Genomic DNA, 25,496 nt, shown 5'->3' on the forward strand with positions numbered 1-25,496 from the left:
TAGATTGCAAATAATCACATAAGCACGGAACAGGTTGAGCCACTTGAATTAGATTAATCTCATCATTATTACCATTATTTTTTGCCATGATGTCAGGTGTGTGTAAGTGAAAAAAAAAAAAAAAAAAAATCAAATTCATATTCAAAGAGATTGCCAAATAACGTATCAAAATCAGAATTAGTACTTACTAGATGACTATATTCATCACGATACCAATGCAAATAATAATAATAATAATAAAATCCTAATTTAATAATTAAAAAAAATAGTTGAATAAAAAAAATAAAACAATAATTTTTATTTTTTTTATTTTTTAATCAAAAAATAAAATCTTTTAGAGAACTCAAAAAAAAAAAAAAAAAAAAGGGTGCCAACAAAAAAAAATTATATTAATTTATTGTTATATATATACATACATATTTTATTAATGAGAAGTGCTAAAACTTGCTACAGCTTTGAATGTGTATATTCAAGTGTAGATTATTGTGAAATAATAAAATCTCGGTGAGTCTGAGTATATTCGAGTAAAGAACCAAGTAATTGAGAATAATATAAAATAAAATAGAATTGATTGAAAAATATTTGAATGATTTGAGAAAGTAATTGATTAAATATAATTTGAAGTACTAATAATATAAAAGTACTAAGGCATTAAGGATTCACCATCAATATTTTATTTGTAAAATACATCTTATTCAATTTGTATAATTCAATTAAAAATCACACAAAAGGAGTTTTCAATCAGAAGATAAACCCGTTATTTTATAAAAATAATATCTCAAAAGACTGATTATTTTGATTAATTGATTACACCATAAAAAATTTAGTTATTTGATATGCATGGGATTCTAAGCTTCTATCGTGGTTGAAATCTACGACAGAACAAACAATTATACAAAATAAAAATTTTACCAAAAAAACATTTAAATAAATCAATCGATATAATCTAAAACCATGATTATTGAATCATAAAATACTCACAAATAATCCATTGGAATTGTGTTTTTCATTGTTGAAAAAGGGTTCACACAACTTTTCTAAGGTCTTTAGGATTACTATATGTCATCTTTTGACTGTCTCCCTCCTAATTTACTTTCAAATTTTCAATTTTATTCAAATGCTTGCATTTAGAAAAGGAATTTTTTTAAGGCATAAAGTGAAATTTTTTATCAAGTTCCAAGATTTTTTATTAAGTGCTTGCATTGTTGTTGAGTTATTGTTACTTGAAAATTGAAAGTTTGTCATTTTTTTTTTTTATTAAGAATGGTAAGAAATAATATCTAAAAAGCCTTTCTTTGTCATTGAGACATACAATTGCTTACCCCTGTAGTGATTTGGATCAACCCCACCAAACACGATTTCACCCCCTTCATCTGCATTTCGGTTAAGCCAAAATGAAAATACCTCTTCCTTAACTAGACCTTGTTCGACCATGTTGTACCTATAAAAGATGCAAGAGCCCCATATCAAAGGAGGAAGTAAAAACTTCTCATAATTACCATGATCACAATTAAACAAACAGAACTGCAGACTAATCACTGGAGTTTTATTCCGTGCTTGTATGTGATTTCCATATGTGTGCGAGCACATGGGGACACACACACATACAGAGGGGAAATTATTCAATATTTGCAGAGTACAACGTATTTGTACTCCCTAACCAATTATCATTCAATATGCCCCTCATATTCCCCAATCACCTAACACAATACCTTACCTACCTACCTTCTCCACAAACCATAATATTATGGAATACCATGTGTTTATATTTCAAAATTACTAAATAATTACCCCATACAGAGAGGCAAACTATGCATTTTCAGTTGAAAAGTTTTAACCAAGAAAAATTATACCAGACTGGGACAGCATCTCCAACTGAGATCTCACGAAATCCAAGTCCAAGAATGCCATCAAACTTGGCAACCAAAACTGTTATACCGGTCTCCCTGGTTGCCTCAATAAATTCCTGACAAGGAACAATTCCAAACAAAACTATTTACATTAGCCAGAAGTGGAGGTTGCTGAAATTTACCTGATCCTTGACAACTACGTCACGCCCTCCAAATAATACATACATTCATGACATTCATAGACATAAAAAGATAAAGCATGTTTCCATTTATCAGAGTATTCATTACAAAAATATTACATGTTGACAACCAAAATAAATGCCCTACGGGCTTACAACTTTCCAAGCTAACACTTGGTTACAAAAAGAGGGTTCTAACTCAAAACACATTAAGCCCTTGGCGTGAATTTACATGTAACACCAAAAATGACAAAACAACCAAAAGAGCCTTCAATTCCCAACAACCTTCCAAACTAAGACCTTGGAGGTGACATATCACCTGTACCTGAAAATGATGTCCCATATAGGGTGAGCTAAAGCCTAGTAGAGATACGCTAAACCAAATATGAGCAATAACTAAAATATCAGCATTTGATAAATGTTTAACTCATCTAAACAAACGTACATTTCTTTCATAACCAATCCATATTCACAAATATATTTCAATCACATTCCATTTCATTATCTAGACCAATTCATAGATATGGTTCTCTATTCACCCAGACAGTTTATAATGAGACTACAACTCATATTAACAATACTTTAATCATGATCAATTAATATGAGACTATAACTCACATTATTAGCACTTCAACACTTCAATTTCAAGTGAGACTACAACTCATATTATCATCATTTCAATACTTCAATTCATCTACGTTATGTAAACGCAATTAGGATTTCGGGACTTTCACCCTGGACACTCCGGCCAACTTAGTTATCACTGGAGTCCATCCTCTATCTCCTCCCAAACCGGTTTAGGAGTACATCCCCTATCTCCTCCCAAACCGTGGAGTACATCCCCTATCTCCTCCCAAACAATATACATATATAATGTATTTAAACACCTATCATATACAATGATCAAGCAAAACACATATTCAATGTGTTATTCCGTCCGTCAAATTCAATGACATACTCAATTGATTAGTTTCAATTTACCTAATCATCATGCAGTGTCTACAACAATCAAGACTATCATCCACCGATAGCCCAAAGCAGTTATTTCTAAACAGATAATAAATTATCAAACAGATAAATTATCTACAATTTCAAATGTGAGTGATTAATCAATCCAACTCCACCATTCAATCTCATATTCTCCCATTTGCATGGTTTTTAACTCAATTTCATATTTCCATACTTCCCGAATTAATTATACAAATTAATCGATTTCATTAAATTAGGGCTTTCTCCCATTTCTTTCAAATATTGCACCCAAGGCCAAATTTCATCAATCAAACCCAATAATTTCATTTTAGGGACCACTGATACACTTGGAACCCCAAAAATAGAATACCCCTCTTTTATAATTTCAATTTCAAAACCCTAACTTCACCCAACAACCCCAAACGACACCATCTATACAAAATACATAACATCTATGTCAAAACTCATAGAAATGAGCAGGTTATCCTTATCTCAAGTGAAGAGACCCAAAGGAGATGATGAAGAAACTCGAAGGTGCTCCAAATCCACAACTTTTCAGATCAAGAGGGAGGTCTTGAAGAGCTCTACCACTTTAATGAAGGCGCAAGGGTTGGGTCTCACTAAACTAAGATCAAAATGTAGAGAAAGAGAGAGTTCTAGAGAGAGGGGCTCTCAAATTAGGGTTTTGGAGTGCCTTAGAGAGAGAGAGGGTCGAAAAAAATGATTTCAAAAGCTTCATCTCAGACTGATATACATCACAGTCCGCTCGAGCGTGGAATGCCCCGCTCGAGCGTCAGACACAGACTTCCGCTCGAGCGTGAAAAGTGCCGCTCAAGCGTGGAATGCACACTTCTAGAAGTTCTGCAGTCGAAGGTCCCCGCTCGAGCATGAAAGTGGGCGCTCAAGCGTCCAATGACCTGCAGGAAAAATACTGAAGGTTGAAGAATCCCGCTCGAGCGTCAGACTGCCCGCTCGAGCGGAGGAGTAAATGAAAAAGGGCCTACTCGAGCATGAAAGCCCCGCTCGAGCGTGGATGCCAAAATCTGGGCATAAACCATTTGTTTCTAAACACAACCAACCTGTTTCAAACTTGCCCACCACAATCCAAAACTCAAACACAAAGAGTAAAGGACGGAAACGAGAATAAGACAACAACACATATCCACGAAACGAAGTCCGGAATACAATAAACAATGAAAGGGAAAATCAGAATCGCTATAACCTCCCCCCCTTAAAGAATTTTGTCCCCGAAATTAGATAAATGAGTTTCAAAATCGTGATCTTTTCCAATTCTCAACACATTTTAATTCAACATTCATTAACTTGACCCATTACCGGCCATTCCATCTCTTTTCAAGTGGCAACTTGTAATATAACTCAATACGCATTATCAACATGCATTTTTTCAAATTTCAACAAGTCTCAATACCACATTTCATAATTCTATAACATATTCAATGTTAATGACATAATTTCATTTCTACAACACATTCAACATATGCAATGTTAAATTTAAACTTCCATATTCAAGGCATATTCAACAATACTCCCATACACCAAAACATATACAATGTTTTACAACTTGAAACATACACAAGGTTTCTAGATTTCATCAAGAAATAAAATTTCCAATACATGGTTAAATATTAACAAACAAGTTCGGATATTTCTCTCGGACCTCCAATTCACGTTCCCAAGTGGCTTCTTCTACCCCGTGTTGTTTCCACAAGACTTTCACCAAGGGTATCGTCTTGCCTCGCAAGACTTAGTCCCGCCTATCCAAGACCCGCACAGGTCTCTCCTCATACGAGGCATCCTCATCTACTTCTAAGTCGGTCCAATCCAATACATGTGATGGATCCGGCTCATACTTCCGAAGCATACTAACATGAAACACGTCATGCACCCCGGACAACTGCGGCGGTAAAGCTAAACGGTATGCAACCTCCCCAATCTGCTCAAGGATCTCAAAAGGACCAATAAACCGAGGGGACAACTTCTCACTCTTCCCAAACCTCATCAAACCCCGCCTAGGTGATAGTTTTAGAAAGACGTGATCACCCATCTCAAATGACAAAGGCCTCTGCCTACGGTCGGCATAGCTCTTTTGGCAACTCTGGGCTGTAACTAACCTCTTACAGATAAGTTCAACTTTCTCCGTTGTTTCCCGCACCAACTCCGGGCCCAACAAAGGTGCATCACCCACCTCAGCCCAACACACTGGAGACCTACACGGTCGGCCATACAAGGCCTCAAATGGTGCCATGCCAATGCTCGATTGGAAACTATTGTTATAGGCAAACTCCACTAAGGGAAAATGCCTCTCCGATGACCCACTAAAGTCAAGGACACAGCCTCGAAGCATATCCTCAAGGATTTGAATAGTACGCTCGGACTACCCGTCAGTCTGAGGATGATAAGCCGTGCTAAAGGTCAACCTAGTGCCCAAGGCACTCTGCAAACTCTGCCACAATCTAGCAGTAAAACGTGGAACTCTATCTGAGACGATCGACACTGGGACTCCGTGTAACCTCACTATGTCCCGAATATACAAGTCGGCAAGATGATCTACCGAATCTCTCACGCGCATAGGAATAAAGTGCGCCGACTTAGTTAACCGGTCCACGACTACCCAAATAGCATCGCTACCCCGTTGAGTCCTCGGAAGACCTACAACGAAGTCCATCGTGACATGCTCCCATTTTCACTCAACAATAGGCAAGGGTTGTAACAAACCCGCTGGCCTCTGATGCTCAGCCTTCACTTGCTGACAAGTAAGGCACTTAGACACAAAAACTGTCACATCTTTCTTCATACCCTGCCACCAAAACTGGCGACCCAAATCACGATACATCTTAGTGCCTCCCGAATGCACTGCAAGAAGCGAATGGTGGAACTCTCGGAGTACTTCCTCTCGGCAAGACTCCGGCACAAACAAGCGGTCTCGGTACCTCACACTTAGGTCAGGATACAAAGTCAAACCCTTCTCAACCTTCCCACTGGAGATCTTCTCCCGGAGGGATTCTACCTCAAAGTCACTCCTCTGTGCCTCTAACACCCGATTCACAAGTGTAGGCTGTACAACTACAGAAAACAAGGCCGCAGACTCAACAGATTCGCCCAGAAGCAAATCAAACTCGCTGAGTGCACCCAACATTTCCCACTCCCGGATGGCTATACAAGCTACGTCACTAATGGATTTCCTACTAAGGGCATCGGCCACAACATTAGCCTTCCCCGGATGATAGTGCAACTCGAAGTCGTAATCCTCAATGAATTCCATCCACCTCCTCTGCCTCAAGTTCAAGTCTTTTTGTGTAAACAGATACTTCAGACTCTTATGATCCAAGAACACCTCGAACCTCTCACCATACAGGTAGTGCCTCCAAATCTTCAAGGCAAAAATTATAGCTGCTAACTCTAAGTCATGTGTAGGGTAGTTTCTCTCATGTGTTTTTAACTGTCGCGAGCCATAGGCTACGACTTTCCCCTCTTGCATCAACACACAACCCAAACCCTCTCGTAAGGCATCACAATATACAGCATAACCCAAACCTCTCTCCAGAATAATCAAAACTAGAGCGGTGGTAAGTCTAACCGTAAGTTCTTGGAACGACTTCTCACAAGTCTCACTTCATACAAATTTGACCCCTTTTCGCGTCAACCTAGTTAACGGCGAAGCTAGCTTGGAGAAATCCTTTACAAACTGACGGTAATAACCGGCCAATCCTAGAAAACTGCGGATCTAAAAAATATTCTTAGGTTGTGCCTAATCTTGCACTGCCTCTATCTTGGATGAATCAACAGACACCCCTTCCTCGGATACCACATGGCCTAAGAACTTAACCTCTCTTAACCAGAACTCACACTTTCCAAACTTAGCATACAGCTTGTGGGCTCTAAGCAACTCAAGCACCACTCTCAAGTGTTCCTCGTGCTCCTCTTCAGAAGGTGAATAAATCAGAATGTCGTCCACGAAGATGACCACAAAATGATCTAAGAATTCCTGAAAGATCCGGTTCATCAAGTTCATAAACACAGGCGGTGCATTGGTGAGCCCAAAAGGCATCACCAGAAACTCATAATGGCCATACCGCGTACGGAATGCCGTCTTCGAGATATCCTCCCCCCTGACCCTCAACTGATGGTAACCCGATCTCAAATCTATCTTAGAGAAACAACGGGAACCTCTCAACTGGTCAAACAAATCATCTATACGAGGCATAGGGTACTTGTTCTTAACCGTAGCCCAGTTTAGTTTTCGGTAATCGATACAAAGCCTCAAAGCCCCATCTTTCTTTTTAGCAAAGAGGGCCGGTGCTTTCCACGGCGAAGCACTAGGGCGAATAAAGCCCTTATCTAGCAACTCCTGGAGTTGAATCTTCAACTCACTCAACTCGGCTGAGGCAAAACGATACGGTGCCATAGAAATCAGTGCCGTGCCAGGCACTAAATCAATAGAGAACTCAATCTCTCGATGGGGTGGTAAACTAACAAGATCCTCGGGAAAAACGTCCGAGTACTCACAAACCACTCTAGGTAGCTCAATTCGGGTCTCATCACACTCACTACTCATAAAGCTAGCGAGAAGGCAACTAAGCTCACTCCGCCCTCGCAGATCATACACTGGTGGCAAGACTCTACCAACCCGATCCCCCAAGAAGTGAAAACAATCCCCGCTCAAGGTACATACAGTAACTCTCTGGCGGTAGCAATCAATAACAGCCCGGTATGACGATAACCAGTCCATATCCAAAATCACATCAAAACCTGACATAGCCATTACTACAAAAGAAAATGGAAGCCGGCGGTCGACGGCCTCTATATCACAACCTCTACATCCTTGTTTCAAAATCAACTCACCCCCAACAAGTGACACTACACAAATAGGAGAAGCTAACTGTGTCAACTCCAACCCCAAAACAGATACAAATGCAGCAGATATAAAAGAATGGGATGTGTAACATGCCCGGGGGGTACCCGCCCGCGTTAAACAGTTCGGACCCTCGAGATCTCTTTGATCTAGTCTCACGAGTGCAATGTGAAACATAGATGAGAGTCCAGATTTGGCAACTTTTATTGAAAATCCATTTTATTGCAATTTTGTCAAAAATGAACTGCATCATCAGATCTCAGAGTCGCCACCTAATATTTTGGGAAATTAGGAAACCCATGACTCGTGCCAAGGCCACTGTTCGTCGTAACCAAGGATGCTTGGCTCGGAACCTTAGGTATGAGAGGGGAAGGTCAATAATGAGCACCCCCGCTCACCCGATCAAAAGGTCGGCCTCTACTAAACCATGATATGACTTTTATTTTCTTTATATGTTAATGTTCTGATTAGTTTAGTAAATCCTACAATTTACTGAAGCATACAAGTATAGACTATGCCATTCATTTTGGAACAATTTAATATCATGCATTTTGAAAGAGTTTTGACGATGTACAACCCAAATAAATTGAGTTTACAAGCACGAAAAATCAACATCATTCCAAATTAAGCAACACAACCTCCATCCACTAGCATTCATAGAGTTATATCACATAAGCAAATAGCCTCATGGTAGAATGCTAGACATAGTAAGAAAAACACACACAAACGGGATGCTAAAGCATAAAAACTTACATGTTTGATGTCCCATGAACAAGCTACAAAACAAAGTTAGTAAACTATGCATGATCTTATATTCAAAATCCTAATGCAATTCACTCATGAGATACAACTAAAGATTCGGTTTCTAAAATATGATATGTGAATCATCTCAAGAACATTAAGTAGCGCACATAATCACATAGGAATTGATTAAATCCACAAATGCAAACTTGGCCGAGTAAAGATGCATGAAACATGGATGCAAAGCATAACTATGATGAAAAATAAATATGATGTTTACGTACAAATAAAGAGAGCAAGTAAAAGAACGGGATAGAAAGAAGTGGGGCGGGGAATTATTACAACATTTTTACAAACCAAATTAGAGAGGGATGAGGAAAATATTACAATAAAATAAAAATCTCACAATACACTCAAAATAAAAAATAAATAAAATAAAAGCTTCATGTTCTTTGGAACTGTCGGCGGAAATTGGTCAATATTGGAAGATTACGCCATCTTGTTCGGAAGAAGCTAACCGACCGACCAACTAGGCCAAGCATAACCTTTCATGTTGCGAAACCAAGAAAAGGAACAAACAAAAAATATGTAGATGACTCAACTAACCAATACCGGTTAGATTAAAGAAACAAGAAAACAAATATAAAATAAAATAAAAAATGCAAACTCACAACATAAACCTAAAGCAATGAAAAAAATATAAGATAGAATATGCAAGATTACAACAGAACTAATATGAGACTAATATGAGACTAATACAAGAAAAAAAAATAAATATGAGGTAGAACATGCAAGATTACAACAAAACTAATATGAAATTAAAGCATGCGAATAAAAATAAATAAATAAATAATTATGAGCTAAACAAACCACTAGGATTATAGCAACACACTATGAAATATAAAGTAAGAAAATAAATATGAGATAAACAAACCACTTAGATTATAACAAAACACTATGAAATAAGAAGCAAGAAAATAAATATGAGATATAAAATATAAAAAAATGAAAGACTAAAAATTCACCTTCCAAAGAAATATTAAACTTCTTGATTTTCAAACTTCCTCTTGATCACCCTCAAGTATAGGAAATGTGTTCTCAAATCCTCAATTCGAAATTATAGAGTTTATGGAGTTTGTGGTATGGAAAGTGGCTAACTCTCTAGTTTTTCTCACTTTCAATCACTAAACACTCTTCCTTATGATCAAGGCAATTGATCTTTGGCTATATCAGAATTTTTGGAGTGGTTTTGGTGTATGGAAATGAGGAATTTCAATACCTATGGAAGGTATGGGATGTATATGGAAGATAGGAATATTTTTGGCTCAAAAACTCAATTTTTCTCTCATTTTTCACTCTTTTCTCACTCATTTCTCTTCAATTTCGTGGTCCTCATTCTCTCTTACAATATGATCATTCTATATAGGCAATGAGGGAGAGTAAAGGTCAAAAAGAAGGTGGGAGACAAGAATGTGATAGGAAGGCAAATTTTTAAGGTGGTTGTAAATTTTCAAGGTGGTTGCATGGGATACTCCTTTATAGATGCAAACAAAATCTCTTTTTGATAATAGGGCATGATTAGGTATAATGGAGGATGAGTGGATGCACTTGAATGGCTCAGAAAATAGGTAAATGAGTTGTCCCAACTGAACCAAAACCAAGAAAAATGGGCTATTGTTGTTTTGGGCCGAGTCAACAAAATCTGCTTTTATGCCCAACTTCAAATGGGCATATCTCCCTCATATGGACTTGGTTTTAGGCGGTTCTTGGGTCCAAATTGAAGCCCCATAAGTCTACTTTCCAATGGTGGTGGCCTCAAATTTAAATTCCAAGTGTACAAAGAGATATGCCTAATTTAGTGAAGGCTGTCTCGGGCTGGGTCAATAAAATCTGCTCTTAAACCCAACTTCAAATGGGCATATCTCCCCTATTTAGACTTGGTCTAAGGTGGTTCTTGGGTCTAATTAAAGCCCCAGAAGTCTAATTTCCAATGGTGGTAGCCTCACATTTAAAGTCCAAGTGTACAAAGAGAGATGCCTAATTTAGTGAAGGCTGCTCATTTCTTTCTTAATGATTTGATACTCATCCTTTTCTTAAACCAGTTTTCTTTCATCCCTTCCTATTTCCTTCAATTCCAAACCTATAAAGAAGATGTTTTTAAATATTTTTTTAAAAAGTTCACCTCCCTTCCATTTATTTCCACTTTGTCCTTACTCAGTTTACTGAAAAGTGCAATATTTTAATCGAAATGAGAGCCTCGGGACATTGTAGAAACATTTAAAAAAAGCATATTTTGAAAAGAGGGTTTTAAGGTCTAAAATAGTTTGGCCAAAAAATGGGTGAAGGTTGGGATTAAAATTTAAATTCCATCTTTCTTACTGAGAATTTTGTGAGAAACACATTCTAATTATCATTATCGGGTAATCAAAAGAAAGCGCCCAAGTCTTAGGGCCGGTCAAAATGTGGTGTCTACAGGATGCACCCGTATCAATCAATACAATAGCAACCGAGTTGCAAAACAAAAATGTACCTTTCGCAACAGATGGAGCCGGTACAAGATCCTGCGCGGTAAGAGTATACACACGCCCTGAAGGTCTCTAATCTACTTGCTCACCTCTCGGAGCAAAAGACTGCTGTATAGACTGAGCCGAAGAGGCTCCTTGATTAGCCCTCGAGGCCTGGACTGACTGAGCTGGCTGATAACTCTGCTTTGACCCAGATGCACCAGATGTGCCACTCAACTGAAGGCAAAACCTCTTCAGGTGCCCCGCCACACTGGCAACAAGAGAGCGGCTGGCCTCTGCCCTGACTCTGGCTCTGAGGACGAGCCGAAGATGAAGCTGCTCTCTGCCCTGCTCCCTTCTACGGGAAAGCTAGAGACTTGTGGCCCAGCTGACCACATTTATAACAAGTAGAGTCTCCCTGATTGCCTCTCCCCGAGCCTGAACTCGACACTGGAAAGGTAGATCTCGCAAATGCACCCTGGGACTGCTGAGGGTTAGGACCCCTCTGTCTCCTACCTTCTCCCTGACCATCTTGACTCCTCTTGGAGCCCCTCATCCTATCCTCCTCCTCATGCATAATAATCTCAAGATGGGCCGCAGCCTCCACAAGGCGCCCATACTCCCGAGTCATGGACCGAGCAACCCTAAGCTTGAGCCCGGTCCTTAACTTCTTTTCGAACTCAAGACAACGGCGTTCCTCAGATGCCACTAGCTCAGGTGCAAACCTTGATAAACTGGTAAATGCGGCCTCAAACTCGGCCACAGGTGTATTCAGCTGCTTGAGCTGACAGAACTGATCCCTCAACATCTCCCTAACAGTGGGAGGCAAAAACTTCTCCTGGAAGGCATTAACGAAAGCCTCCCAAGTTCCCCCAATACGACCTCGTGCAAACTTCCACCACTAACCCTCATCCCCCTTCAGCTGGAAGGACGCCAAGGTCACCCTCAAGCCTCCGTCTTCGATGCCAAGCATCGCAAACGTCTTCGTCATTTGCTCAAGCCACTCATCAGCCTTAAGTGGCTCTTTAGGATCCCCCAGAAACTCATCCGGGTTAGACCGGAAAAACTCCCTCTTTAGAAAAGAAGGCCTTGCCTCAGCAACATGGGCCTGGGCTTGATTCTCAACCTTGAGAATGCCCATAGACTCCCTCAATGCTCCTGCCATCTCGCAGACTAAGGCGCCCATGGCCTACTGACCTACTGGCTCGACCACATTGGTCTGACCAACCCCCTCTTGCTGCGCCGGAAACTCATCCGGGATAGGCATCTCCTGCCTCCTAGGCCTACCACGCCTACTACCACGTCCTCGTCCTGACATCCTAATAAAGGTAACGAAAACATTAGCTCATTCACAAATGTTCCAAAGCTATTTCACTCACGTCCTAATGCATTGGATAACAGTAATTCATTCCACGTAAGCACATAATCACATAAGCACTTACGAATTTCATTTCCAGATAGTGACTGTCGCGAGGCATCGCTAGAGTTCCAGTTAGAAACAGCATTGATCAGGTGCTTTTCCAACAGGACTCCTAGAAACCCAAGGATCCAATCAACATCTTAGAAATTAAATCCCATACCCATTTAGTCAGATAAACATGTTATCACATAAGCACATAACAACATACATAAGTCTCTAACAAGCGAGACAAACCCATTGTGGTACTAACCACTTCCCACGTATCCAAAGTATTCAAACCCGGTACGCTCTGATACCAAGTTGTCACGCCCTCCAAATAATACATATAAACCCAACATTCATGACATCCATAGACATAAAAGAATAAAGCATGTTTCCATTTATCAGAGTATTCATTATAAAAGTATTACATGTTGACAACAAAAGTAAATGCCCTACGGGCTTACAACTTTCCAAGCCAACACTTGGTTACAAAAAGAGGGTTCTAACTCAAAACACATTAAGCCCTTGGCTTGAATTTACATGTAACACCAAAAATAACAAAACAACCAAAAGGGTCGTCAACTCCCAACAATCTTCCAAGCTAAGACCTTGGAGGTGGCATATCACCTGTACCTGAAAATGATGTCCCATATAGGGTGAGCCAAAGCCTAGTAGAGATACGCTAAACCAAATATGAGCAATAACTAAAACATCAGCATTTGATAAATGTTTAACTCATCTAAACAAACGTACATTTCTTTCATAACCAATCCATATTCACAAAAATATTTCAATCCCATTCCATTTCATTATCCAGACCAATTCATAGATATGGTTCTCTATTCACCCAGACAGTTTATAATGAGATTACAACTCATATTAACAATACTTCAATCATGATCAATTAATATGAGACTACAACTCACATTATTAGCACTTCAACACTTCAATTTCAAGTGAGACTACAACTCATATTATCATCATTTCAATACTTCAATTCATCTACGTTATGCAAACGCAATTAGGATTTCGGGACTTTCACCCTGGACACTCCGGCCAACTTAGTTATCACTGGAGTCCATCCCCTATCTCCTCCCAAACCGATTTAGGAGTACATCCCCTATCTCCTCCCAAACCGTGGAGTACATCCCCTATCTCCTCCTAAACAATATACATATACAATGTATTTAAACACTTATCATATACAATGATCAAGAAAAGCACATATTCAATGTGTCATTCCATCCGTCATATTCAATGACATACTCAATTGATTAGTTTCAATTTACCTAATCATCATGCAGTGTCTATAATAATCAAGACTATCATCCACTGATAGCCCAAAGCAGTTATTTCTAAACAGATAATAAATTATCAAACAGATAAATTATCTACAATTTCAAATGTGAGTGATTAATCAACCCAACTCCACCATTCAATCTCATAATCTCCCATTTGCATGGTTTTCAACTCAATTTCATATTTCCATACTTCCCGAATTAATTATACAAATTAATCAATTTCATTAAATTAGGGCTTTCTCTATTTTCTCTCAAATATTGCACCCAAGGCCAAATTTCATCAATCAAACCCAATAATTTCATTTTAGGGACCACTGATACACTTGGGACCCCCAAAATAGAAAACCCCTCTTCTATAATTTCAATTTCAAAACCCTAACTTCACCCAACAACCCCAAACGACACCATCTATACAAAATACATAACATCTATGTCAAAACTCATAGAAAGGAGTAGGTTATCCCTACCTCAAGTGAAAGGACCCAAAGGAGATGATGAAGAAACTCGAAGGTGCTCCAAACCCACAACTTTTCGGATCAAGAGGGAGGTCTTGAGGAGCTCTGCGACTTTAATGAAGGCGCAAGGGTTGGGTCTCACTAAATCAAGATCAAAATGTAGAGAAAGAGAGAGTTCTAGAGAGAGGAGCTCTCAAATTAGGGTTTTGGAGTGCTTTAGAGAGAGAGAGGGTAAAAAAAGCGATTTCAAAAGCTTCATCTCAGACTGATATACATCACAGTCCGCTCGAGCGTGGAACGCCCCGCTCGTGCGTCAGACACAGACTCCCGCTCAAGCGTGAAAAGTGTCGCTCGAGCGTGGAATGCACACTTCCAGAAGTTCTGCTGATGAAGGTCCCCGCTCGGGCGTCAGACTGCCTGCTCGAGCGTGGAAGCCAAAATCTGGGCCTAAACCATTTGTTTCTAAACACAACCAACCTGTTTCAAACTTGCCCACCACAACCCAAAACTCAAACACAAAGAGTAAAGGACGGAAACAAGAATAAGACAACAACACATATCCACGGAACCGAGTCTGGAATACAATAAACAATGAAGGGGAAAATCGGAACCGCTATAACTAAGTCAACGACTTTAACACTGTCTTCACTAAAGAATCCAGATATGGGCCCCTGTGCCATAGAGAATTTCAGCAGGTTTCCCTGCATGGCAGATGGATGTAGAAATTTCTTAAAAGCCATTGCCAACAGATGATCATTCAGAAAAAGGTCATTCCACTAAACCCATGCATGTATGGAATGTCAAGAGCCTCGTGAACAACTAAATGCAAGACATGCAATTGGATCATGTCTAGGTTATATAACTAATCCTCTCCTTTTGTGTAAAAGGGAAGCCACCTTTGCTATTTTAATGAGGTCACTCTCCAGTTCCATCAATATCTAGGAACCCCTAATAATCTCACTTGAAAGTACCCATAGAATGTTGATTATGCGACAGCAATTCCATGTGTTTAAACATATATATTCCCAAAATCTTGTATTTGTGCTACTCTCCCATACAACAAAGAAGTTACATCAAACCAAGCTATACAAACATGGTAGAAAGATGCAGAAAAATAAATTTGCTCTGAAAACCATAGCACTCCTAGCAAGCATAGGCTCAGTGAAGCAAAAATCTATAGCCCACCATTAACAATAACTGGAAATTGAGCTCTTCTAAGATGGGCAAAACAAAAAAGGCTTTGTGGGCTTCTCTAGACACATACTTAGGGTAAAATGGTAGTTATTACAAAGAAACATTTAGGTAGAGTAACTCCTTATAATAATAGAAAGAGGAATATTTTCCAGAGATGATAAAGATGCACAAAGATATTTTGAGCCTGAAAAAATCATACCACTACAAGCTGCCAGAAGCCTATACTCAGGAAACGACTATCCATTAAGTCTCTAACAAATGGGCACTAAAGGCAGACATTTTACAGGCTCCCTCCCTCCCTCGATAACTTATAGGCTTAGCAGACTTCAATTGCATATATATCCAAGGTATAGTTGAAGGTCTTACAAGATAATATTTGGGTGGATAAATAGGGATTAGGAGCATGAAGATATTCCGTTTAACTGTTGTACTAATTCTATGCATCTAGGAGATTACGATCGAGAAACAAATAGATTGAGTGAACAAGAAGAAATGGACACCTTAGCATATACATCCATACGGCTTATGATAAATAGGGACAAAATACAAACCATTCTCCTTGTAGGTACTTGATAGGCTTGACTTGTACTTGGCATGGAAATAGCATGGAACCTGAAAGATTGCATAATTCATGATATCATTGTCCAGTGATTAATGGCTCAGAAATGCTTCATCGCATTTACTTTCACATTACATGGACAAGTAGTAGCCTACCGAAAAATAACACTTCGACGATGGCACCCACAAATTAGAGCTGCCAGTGTCAAAGATCACAGTGAACATTTGTGGGGGTGTACCAATTCCAATCTCACCAAAGTACTGAGCATCCATGTAATTCTTTAGCACTACAATGTCTCCTTCCTCAGTTTCTCCTAGATTACCACGAAGATTATATATTTCTTAATTGACGCTTTCAGTGCCACTCCTTCCTTTGACTCGAGCCGTGTAGCAAGCCGACTGTTTTGATCAAATTTCATCTTCTTCAGTCCAATTCTAACCAAGCCATTAATTGTTAGATGCAGAAAAGACCAGAGCAAAAAGCAGGGATGATAGGAACAAAGATACGACAACAGCTCTCAATTTGGTTCCCTTAAGAGCATCTCCAATGGTAGTAGGCATTTTACCTATCTAAATATTACTATAAAGTATATATTTTATTTTACCTATCAACTGTTTTATGTTTTTACTCCAACCATTCTCTTTATTTTAGCTATTGATCCAAATATTATTAATTTTATAGAATGCCACGTCAACAAAGATGGAGGGAAATGATCCTAATGATTGAATACATTTTGCCTAGCGTTGAAGGCTAGCTACATGTAGCTAGTGAATATGAGTTGAGCCAAAATGCCTAATCATATACTTAGTGCATTGGAATTGAAAAAAGTGAATCACACTAGGTATTTTAACTAACAAGTATTATATGTCTAGTGCATTGGAGATGCTCATATCTCAATTTTAGTTCATGAAAAGGCAATAAAACAATTGATCCAATCACATACACTTGAAATATGAAGCATAAAAAGAAAAACATTATAATATGAGAACTTCACAAATAACACAAAACCGATGGTTCTGCATAAGAAACTAGGATATAGAAAATCAATATAATCAAAATACAGTTAGATAAAATACAAAGAAACCAAACTTTCATACCCAATAAGCAATGAACTTTCTTCTACAGTATTTCAAAAAAACCTACTAATAATAGCTTGCTTTTGGTAATAAAATCTTAATGGTAAATTACATTGACTACCTGTGAGGTTTAGCTATATTACATTCACTACCTCCATGGTATGGGATATCACACTAACCTCCTCTATTTCAAAACTTTTGTAACAGATTACCCCCTCAATTAATCCCCGCAATATGTTGTTTGTCATTTTGGTTCTCAATATTTTAAATTATGTCAATTAGTCCTCAATGTATAAAAATTGTTACAATTTGGTCCCTCAATTAACTTCATTAGTAAAGTTCATAAATGTAAAACTCACTTAAAAATTCACTAGTCTTCAAAATATGTGATATGTGTCATTGATATGGAATCTCGCTAAAAAAATACACTTATAGTCCCAAAATATATAATCCGTGTCATTTTTGTCTCTAAAATTACACATTTATCCCTAGTTTCAACGGTGTCAACGGATAGAGTTAGATTGGAACCAAATTTAAACACTTTTTGTACATTGAGAACTAAATTGAACAAATTTAGATATTGAGAACCAAAATGACACAAATCTCATACTTTGATTTGAGCACTCAAAAATGTAATTAATTTTAAAAGGTTCGTAAGAATTTTAGTTTGTATAGCATTACTCTTTATGAAATTTGCTGACACACTAAATCCAGTAGAAATGTAAAGAGAGGCTGTTACACAAGTTTTCAAATATGCGAGGGCAGTGTAAAGAGAGGCTGTTGTTGGTTTCTCACCAACTACGAGGTTGGAGCTCTTTCTGGCTCCAAACTCCTCTTTATTGATATTATGCCTACTATGTGTAATTTATATGTGGTTCATCAATAAAGTTTTCTTTTGCCGATCAAAAAAAAAAAAAACCATAAGGATAGTTGATGTAATTTGCTCATATCTATCTTATTAATGCTGTCACAGCCCTAAAAGAAATTCTGATTTTCCCAAGCCAATTTGAAGGAAGATAGTAAACAGATGGGAAAAAAAGAAGAAAACATTAAAAAATTCCACTAATAAAGCATTTTTCTCACAAATGATAAAAATCCAACCTCAAATATGTGTTAAGCTCGTTCAATGCAAATTTTATTTATTTATTTATTTTTTAAAGATTAAGTTCAATGCATGTTAAATATGAGAACCTTTATAACTTTTTTATAACAAAACACCCCAATATAAAGAACAACACTAAACCTAGATTGACAGTTAATCAAATTCACCGCAATAAAAAAAAAAAAGAAGACATTGATTCTACATAATCACAAACTAAACACGGAGCCACAATTCCAACCCCCCCCCCCCCCAAAAAAAATAAATAAATAAATAAATAAAAATAAAATAAGGGTATATTACAAATACACTTCTGAAATTTGTTTATAATATAAATTGCCCTTGTGGTTCTAAATTTTACATCCCGCCCCTTGAAATTTGTAATTTCATAACAGATGACCATTTTATTAATAAATTATTAAGTCAATTAACAATTTTGAATGATGTTAGAAATTTATTTGAATTATTAATTTAGGTAAATATTATTATTGTACAAAAAAGCAGTTATTTCAAATTATGACAAAGAGGTATTTATAATTTTTTAAATCACAAGGGCAATCCGTATTTTGAGCATATTTGTAATTTACCCAAATAATAATAATAATAATAATAATAATAATAATAATAATAAATTACAAATCCATTGAGATTTACTTATTTACCCCTTGTAATTTTAAAAATTACAAATGTCCTTATTAGAATTTTTTATGTAAGAGGATTAAGAAAATAAAATTCCTATCTACTCTTCAATATAAATTAACCAGAATTATTAATTTAAATATATTTATGATATCATTTGTTAATTAAATTGATAATTTATTAATAAAAATAATTATTTGTTATGCACTATAAACTTGAAGTTAAAGGGATCACATGTAATTTTTAAAAAATACAAAAGGCACTCCGTTATTTGGGATGGTCTAAATAAGTGCAATATCACTCCTCTATTCAGGGACGAAACAAAATTTCATCACCGGAAGGACCAAAGACAGATAAAAAAAATTCACATATGATATATAAACTATATATATGAGAGGAAAAAAAAATCAAATACTATAGGATGAAGAATTTTTTGGTACAAAATAAAAACAGAAGATAAGATGGTAGAAGAATGCTATATATATATATATATATTTATACTTTTTCACAGAAAATGGAGCCCAGGCCTCCGTAATATTCTCCTAATTATGTCCTTGTCTCTGCTTTCTTGTATATTTTTTTAGAAAGAGTTAAAAAAGTGCACTAAAATAAGCAACCCCAACCAATCAAAAGGGTGTATTTGTAAAAATTGAAAACTAAACACGAACAAAAAAAAAAGAGAGCATATTTTGTAAAAATGCTTATAAATTCCATATACAGTAAAGTAATATGCATGAATCAACCAAAAAAAAATGGTGCGATTAATGAAAGCATAAACAACATACTCGTTCAGCAATCTTCAAAATGACTCACCATTGCTACAATGAATTGACATAACAAAATGGAGGAAAATTGAAGAGAGAGACAGAGAGAGATAGAGGTAAAGATTACTTTAATTTTAATGTTATCGAGTTTTAAATAGATATAGCTTTTTCGAGTGAGAATCTGTTTAAAATTTTAAAAATATTTACTAAAAATAAAATTATATAAAAAATAAAAAATTCAATTTTCACAAAATTAAATTCAAAAAATTGAAACCAAATACAGTGAATAGAATTCAAACTGGATGACATTTGCACCTTGAACTATTATTTAGACCATTTATCTGCATAATAGAAGCAAAAGTTCAATGGTAAGGAAAACTCATATTTTTAGGATTTGATTGTAAATTTAGTCAAGAACCAATCTAAATTAATACTCTTTGATAAGAAAATGCTGGTGACAAAATGATATGGAGGATATCAAACACAATGCTTATGATTGATTCGAAGACAAAGTAAAATAAAGCATATTATAAGTAAATCATGATGCTTTTGACAAATTTGAATGCATCTGATTCAAAATAAATTAATGAGTTCCAATCAGTAGGGTACAATACCAAGTATTTATTCCAAAAAAACAAGTGAATAATGGGTGAAACATGATCAAATTGACAACATTCTTTCTAATCATCACAACAATGATCAAAGAACATATATATATTTTTCTATTTTTAAGAATTATCTTGTCAATGTACATGGATCACCACCATTACAATTTATTCGAGGGAGCCCCCACAAAGTTTTTTTTTTCAACAAAATAATTTTTCTAAATTCAAATTTTTTAAAACTTTTTTTTTCTTTCTAAATTCATGTTGTTTTGTAAAGTAATAGCAGCCTACATGAATGACATTTGATTCGGAACATCCGTTTAGATTAAAAAACCAAATTCCTATGCATCATGCAGCCAACAATTTCTGTAGAATTTCAATTTGTTACGAATATTTTGTTTTGTCAGAGTTATTGAGGTTCTCTGTTGCAGTCTAATTTTATTGAGGAACTCAAAAGCTTGAACCTTGATTGCCAATCTGTTACCCTCTAAGTCCATGCATACAAGCAAGACACAGTACCTATCCTCTATTATTTGGCACATCTCTGACCTTCCATATACTACAAAAATTTCGATTTTTTGCCGTCGCAAATACTCAAAATTTTGGCTCAAAAACTTTTTTGTGACGGCAACTGACTTTTAGCGACGGCAAATGAGGGGTCACAACAAAGGGCGTTGCTAAAAGGTTTTAGCGACGGCACCATGCCGTCGCCTTTTTTTGGTGACGGCAAAGTTGCCTTTTTGCGGCGGAATTCTGCTGTCAGCATTAATATGTAAAAATTTGAAATTTTTTGAGATGGCACAGTGTTGCCGTCGCTAAAAGTGTTATTTGCAACGGTAAAAAATGCCGTCGCGAAAGTGTTTTCATTGCGATGGGATACCTGCCGTCGCTAAAAGATTATTTGAGACAGCACCACATACCGTCGCTAAAAGATTATTTGAGACAGCACCACATACAGTCGCTAAAAGATTATTTGAGACAGCACCACATACAGTCGCTAAAAGATTATTTGCGACGGCAAGAAATACCGTCACGAAAGGTTTTTTCTTTCAACTGTAGCCAATATCTTTTGCGACGGCATTGTCTATGTTGCAAAAAAAATCTGGTTCTAATGTTTTTTGAGACTGTGTGATGCCGTCTCAAAAAAAAAACAAAAAATGCAATAAAATTATTAAAAATATGAAAATTACCTGTATTAAATGAAAAATAACTGAAAAAGAAACCAATAATTACATAATAATATAAAAATTTCAGTATAAAAATAACAATTCATCCATAATAAAAATATTCTTGCATTCATAACAACACATCAGCAAAATTATCCCACTACATAATATTGCATAATACATATACAATGTTTAAATACATAATGTTGTTCATAATTCAAAATAACGTAAATAAAAAACAAAAGTTTTTCTCATGATTTTTCCGTGGGTAACAAAAACAAAAGTTAGTCGCAATCTTCACAAGCCTGTATTCCACAAGAAGCAAACTCCTACTCGGGAAAATATTTGAAAACAAAAAATAAAAATAATTAATGACAATATAATTATGTGTTAATATTTTAATTACAAAAAAACATAAAAAAATTAACTACTATATAATTACAAAGATAATTAAGTAAATAATTTTGGCTAGACAGAAATCCGGCTCTAACTCCCAAATCGGGAACTCGATTGGAGTCCCGTCTTCTTCCATAAGTCTCTCGTGCCTAGGCGGTCGTATGTGCTAAGTTTCGTGCTAAACCGATGCCGTTTGGTGATTTTGGGGCGTCAACACCACTAATTCAAATTTCTTAAGGAACTAGTTCGCCTAGACCGAAATCCAGCTCTAACTCCTATACTAGGAGCCTGATTCGAGCCCCATCTTCTCCCACAAGACTCTCGTGCCTAGGCGGTCGTGTGTGTCAAGTTTTATGCTAATCCGACGCCGTTTGGAGATTTTGGGGCGTCAACACCTCAAATTCAAATTTCTTAATGAACTAGTTTGCCTAGATTGAAATCCGGCTCTAACTCCCAAACCGGGAATCCGAGTCGAGTCCTGTCTTCTCCCACAAGTCTCTCGTGCCTAGGTGGTCGTGTGTGCCAAGTTTCGTGCTAATCTGACCACGTTTTGTGATTTTGGGGCGTCAACACCTCGAATTCAAGTTTCTTAAGGAACTTGTTTGCCTAGAGTGAAATCCGGCTCTAACTCCCAAACCAGGAACCCGATTCAAGTCCCGTCTTCTCCCACAAGTCTCTCGTGCCTAGGTGGTCATGTGTGCCAACTTTCGTGGTAATCCGACGCCGTTTGGTGATTTTGGGGCGTCAACATCTCGAATTCAAATTTCTTAAGGAATTAGTTTGCCTAGACTAAAATCCGGCTCTAACTCCCAAACCGAGAATCTAATTGGAGTCTCGTCTTCTCCCACAAGTCTCCCATGCCTAGGCGGTCATGTGTGCCAAGTTTTGTGCTAATCCGACCACGTTTGGTGATTTTGGGGTGTCTACACATCGAATTCAAGTTTCGTAAGGAACTAGTTTGCCTAGACTGAAATTTGGCTCTAACTCCCAAACCAGGAACCCGATTAGAGTCCCATCTTCGCCCACAAGTCTCTCGTGCCTAGGCGGTCGTGTGTGCCATGTTTCGTGCTAATCCAATGCCGTTTGGAGATTTTGGGGCGTTAACACCTCGAATTCAAATTTCTTAATGAACTAGTTTGCCTAGACCGAAATCTGGCTCTAACTCCCAAACCGAGAACCCGATTGGAGTCTCATCTTCTTCCATAAGTCTCCCATGCCTAGGCAGTCGGGTGAGCCAAGTTTCGTGCTAATCTGACCTCGTTTGGTAATTTCGGAGCGTCAACACCTTGAATTCAAATTTCTTAATGAACTAATTTGCCTAGACCGAAATCTGGCTCTAACTCCCAAACCGGGAACCCGATTGGAGTCCCCTCTTCACCCACATGTCTCCCATGCCTAGGTGGTCGTGTGTGCCAAGTTTCGTGATAATCCAACCCCGTTGGGTGATATTGGGACATCAACACCTCGAATTCAAGTTTCTTAAGGAACTAGTTTGCCTACAGTGAAATCCCGCTCTAACTACCAAACCGGGAACCCGATTCAAGTCTCGTCTTCTCCCACAAGTCTTTTGTGCCTAGGCGGTTTTGTGTGCTAAGTTTCGTGCTAATCCGATGCCGTTTGGTGATTTTGGGGCATGAACATCTCGAATTCAAATTTCTTAAGGAACTAGTTTGCCTAGACTGAAATCCGGCTCTAACTCCCAAACCGAAAATCTAATTGGAGTCCCGTCTTCTCTCACAAGTCTCTCATGCCTAGGCGGTCATGTGTGCCAAGTTTTCTGCTAATCCGAACATGTTTGGTTATTTTGAGGTGTCAACACCTCGAATTCAAGTTTCTTAAGGAACTAGTTTGCCTAGACTGAAATCCGGCTCTAACTCCCAAACCGGGAACCCGATTAGAGTCCTGTCTTCGCCCACAAGTCTCTCACGCCTAGACGGTCGTGTGTGCCATGTTTCGTGCTAATCCAATGCCGTTTGGAGATTTTGGGGCATCAACACCTCGAATTCAAATTTCTAAATGAACTAATTTGCCTAGACCGAAATCTAGCTCTAACTCCCAAACCGAGAACCCGATTGGAGTCCCGTCTTCTCCCATAAGTATCCCATGCCTAGGCGGTCGTGTGTGCCATGTTTCGTGCTAATCTGACCCCGTTTGGAGATTTTGGGGCGTCAACACCTCGAATTCAATTTTTTTAATGAACTAGTTTTCCTAGACCGAAATCTGGCTCTAACTACCAAACTAGGAACCCGATTGGAGTCCCCTCTTCTCCCACAAGTCTTCTATGCCTAGGCGGTCGTGTGTGCCATGTTTCGTGCTAATCTGACCCTGTTTGGTGATTTTGGAGTGTCAACACCTCGAATTCAAATTTCTTAATGAACTAGTTTTCCTAGACCGAAATCTGGCTCTAACTCCCAAACCGGGAACCCGATTGGAGTCCCCTCTTCTCCCACAAGCTTCCCATGCCTAGGCGGTCGTGTGTGCCAAGTTTCGTGCCAATCCAACCCCGTTTGGTGATTTTGGGGCGCCGACACCTCGAATTCAAGTTTTTTAAGGAACTAGTTTACCTAGACTGAAATCCGACTCTAACTCCCAAACTAGGAACCCGATTGGAGTCCCATCTTCTCCCACAAGTCTCTCGTGCCTAAGCGGTCTTGTGTGCCTTGTTTCGTGCTAATCTGATGCTGTTTGGGGATTTTGGGGCGTCAACACCTCGAATTCAAATTTTTTAATGAACTAGTTTGCCTAGACCAAAATCTGGCTCTAACTCCCAAACCGGGAACCCGATTGGAGTCCCCTCTTCTCCCACAAGTCTCCCATGCCTAGGCGGTCATGTGTGCCATGTTTCGTGCTAATCTGACCCCATTTGGTGATTTTGGGGCGTCAACACCACAAATTCAAATTTCTTAATGAATTAGTTTGCCTAGACCGAAATCTGGCTCTAACTTCCAAATCGGGAACCCGATTGGAGTCCCCTCTTCTCCCACAAGTCTACCATGCCTAGGTGGTCGTGTGTGCAAAGTTTCGTGGTAATCCAACCCCATTTGGTGATTTTGGAGTGTCAACACCTCGAATTCAAGTTTCTTAAGGAATTAGTTTGCTTAGAGTGAAATCCGGCTCTAACTCCCAAACCAGGAACCCGATTCAAGTCCCGTCTTCTCCCACAAGTCTTTCGTGCCTAGGCGCTCATCTGTGCCAAGTTTCGTACTAATTCTATGCCGTTTGGTGATTTTGGGGCGTCAACATCTCGAATTCAAATTTCTTAAGGAACTAGTTTGCCAAGACGGAAATCTAGCTCGAACTCTCAAACCGAGAATCTAATTGGAGTCCCGTCTTCTCCCATAAGTCTCTCATGCCTAGGCGGCCGTGTGTGCCAAGTTTTGTGCTAATCGACCACGTTTGGTGATTTTGGGGTGTCAACACCTCGAATTCAAGTTTCTTAAGGAACTAGTTTGCCTAGAGTGAAATCCGGCTCTAACTCCCAAACCGGGAACCCGATTAGAGTCTCGTCTTCTCCCACAAGTCTCTCGTGCCTAGGCGGTTGTGTGTGCCATGTTTCGTGCTAATCCAATGCCGTTTGGAGATTTTTGGGCGTCGACACCTCGAATTCAAATTTCTTAATGAACCAGTTTGCCTAGACCGAAATCTGGCCCTAACTCTTAAACCGAGAACCCGATTGGAGTCCCGTCTTCTCCCAAAAGTCTTTTGTGCCCAGGCGGTCGTGTGT

General features: G+C 38.2%; 1 pseudogene; it reads right to left on the reverse strand.

Annotated features, from left to right (window-relative positions):
• Nucleotides 1–1,257: 1,257 nt before the first annotated feature.
• Nucleotides 1,258–16,587, reverse strand: LOC145818953 (aspartic proteinase A1-like; annotated as a pseudogene).
• Between the last annotated feature and the right edge of the window lie 8,909 nt (nt 16,588–25,496).

The sequence above is a fragment of the Camellia sinensis genome, chromosome 2 (genome assembly GCF_055761805.1).
Source record: "Camellia sinensis isolate YWXY chromosome 2, ASM5576180v1, whole genome shotgun sequence".
NCBI lineage: Eukaryota > Viridiplantae > Streptophyta > Magnoliopsida > Ericales > Theaceae > Camellia > Camellia sinensis.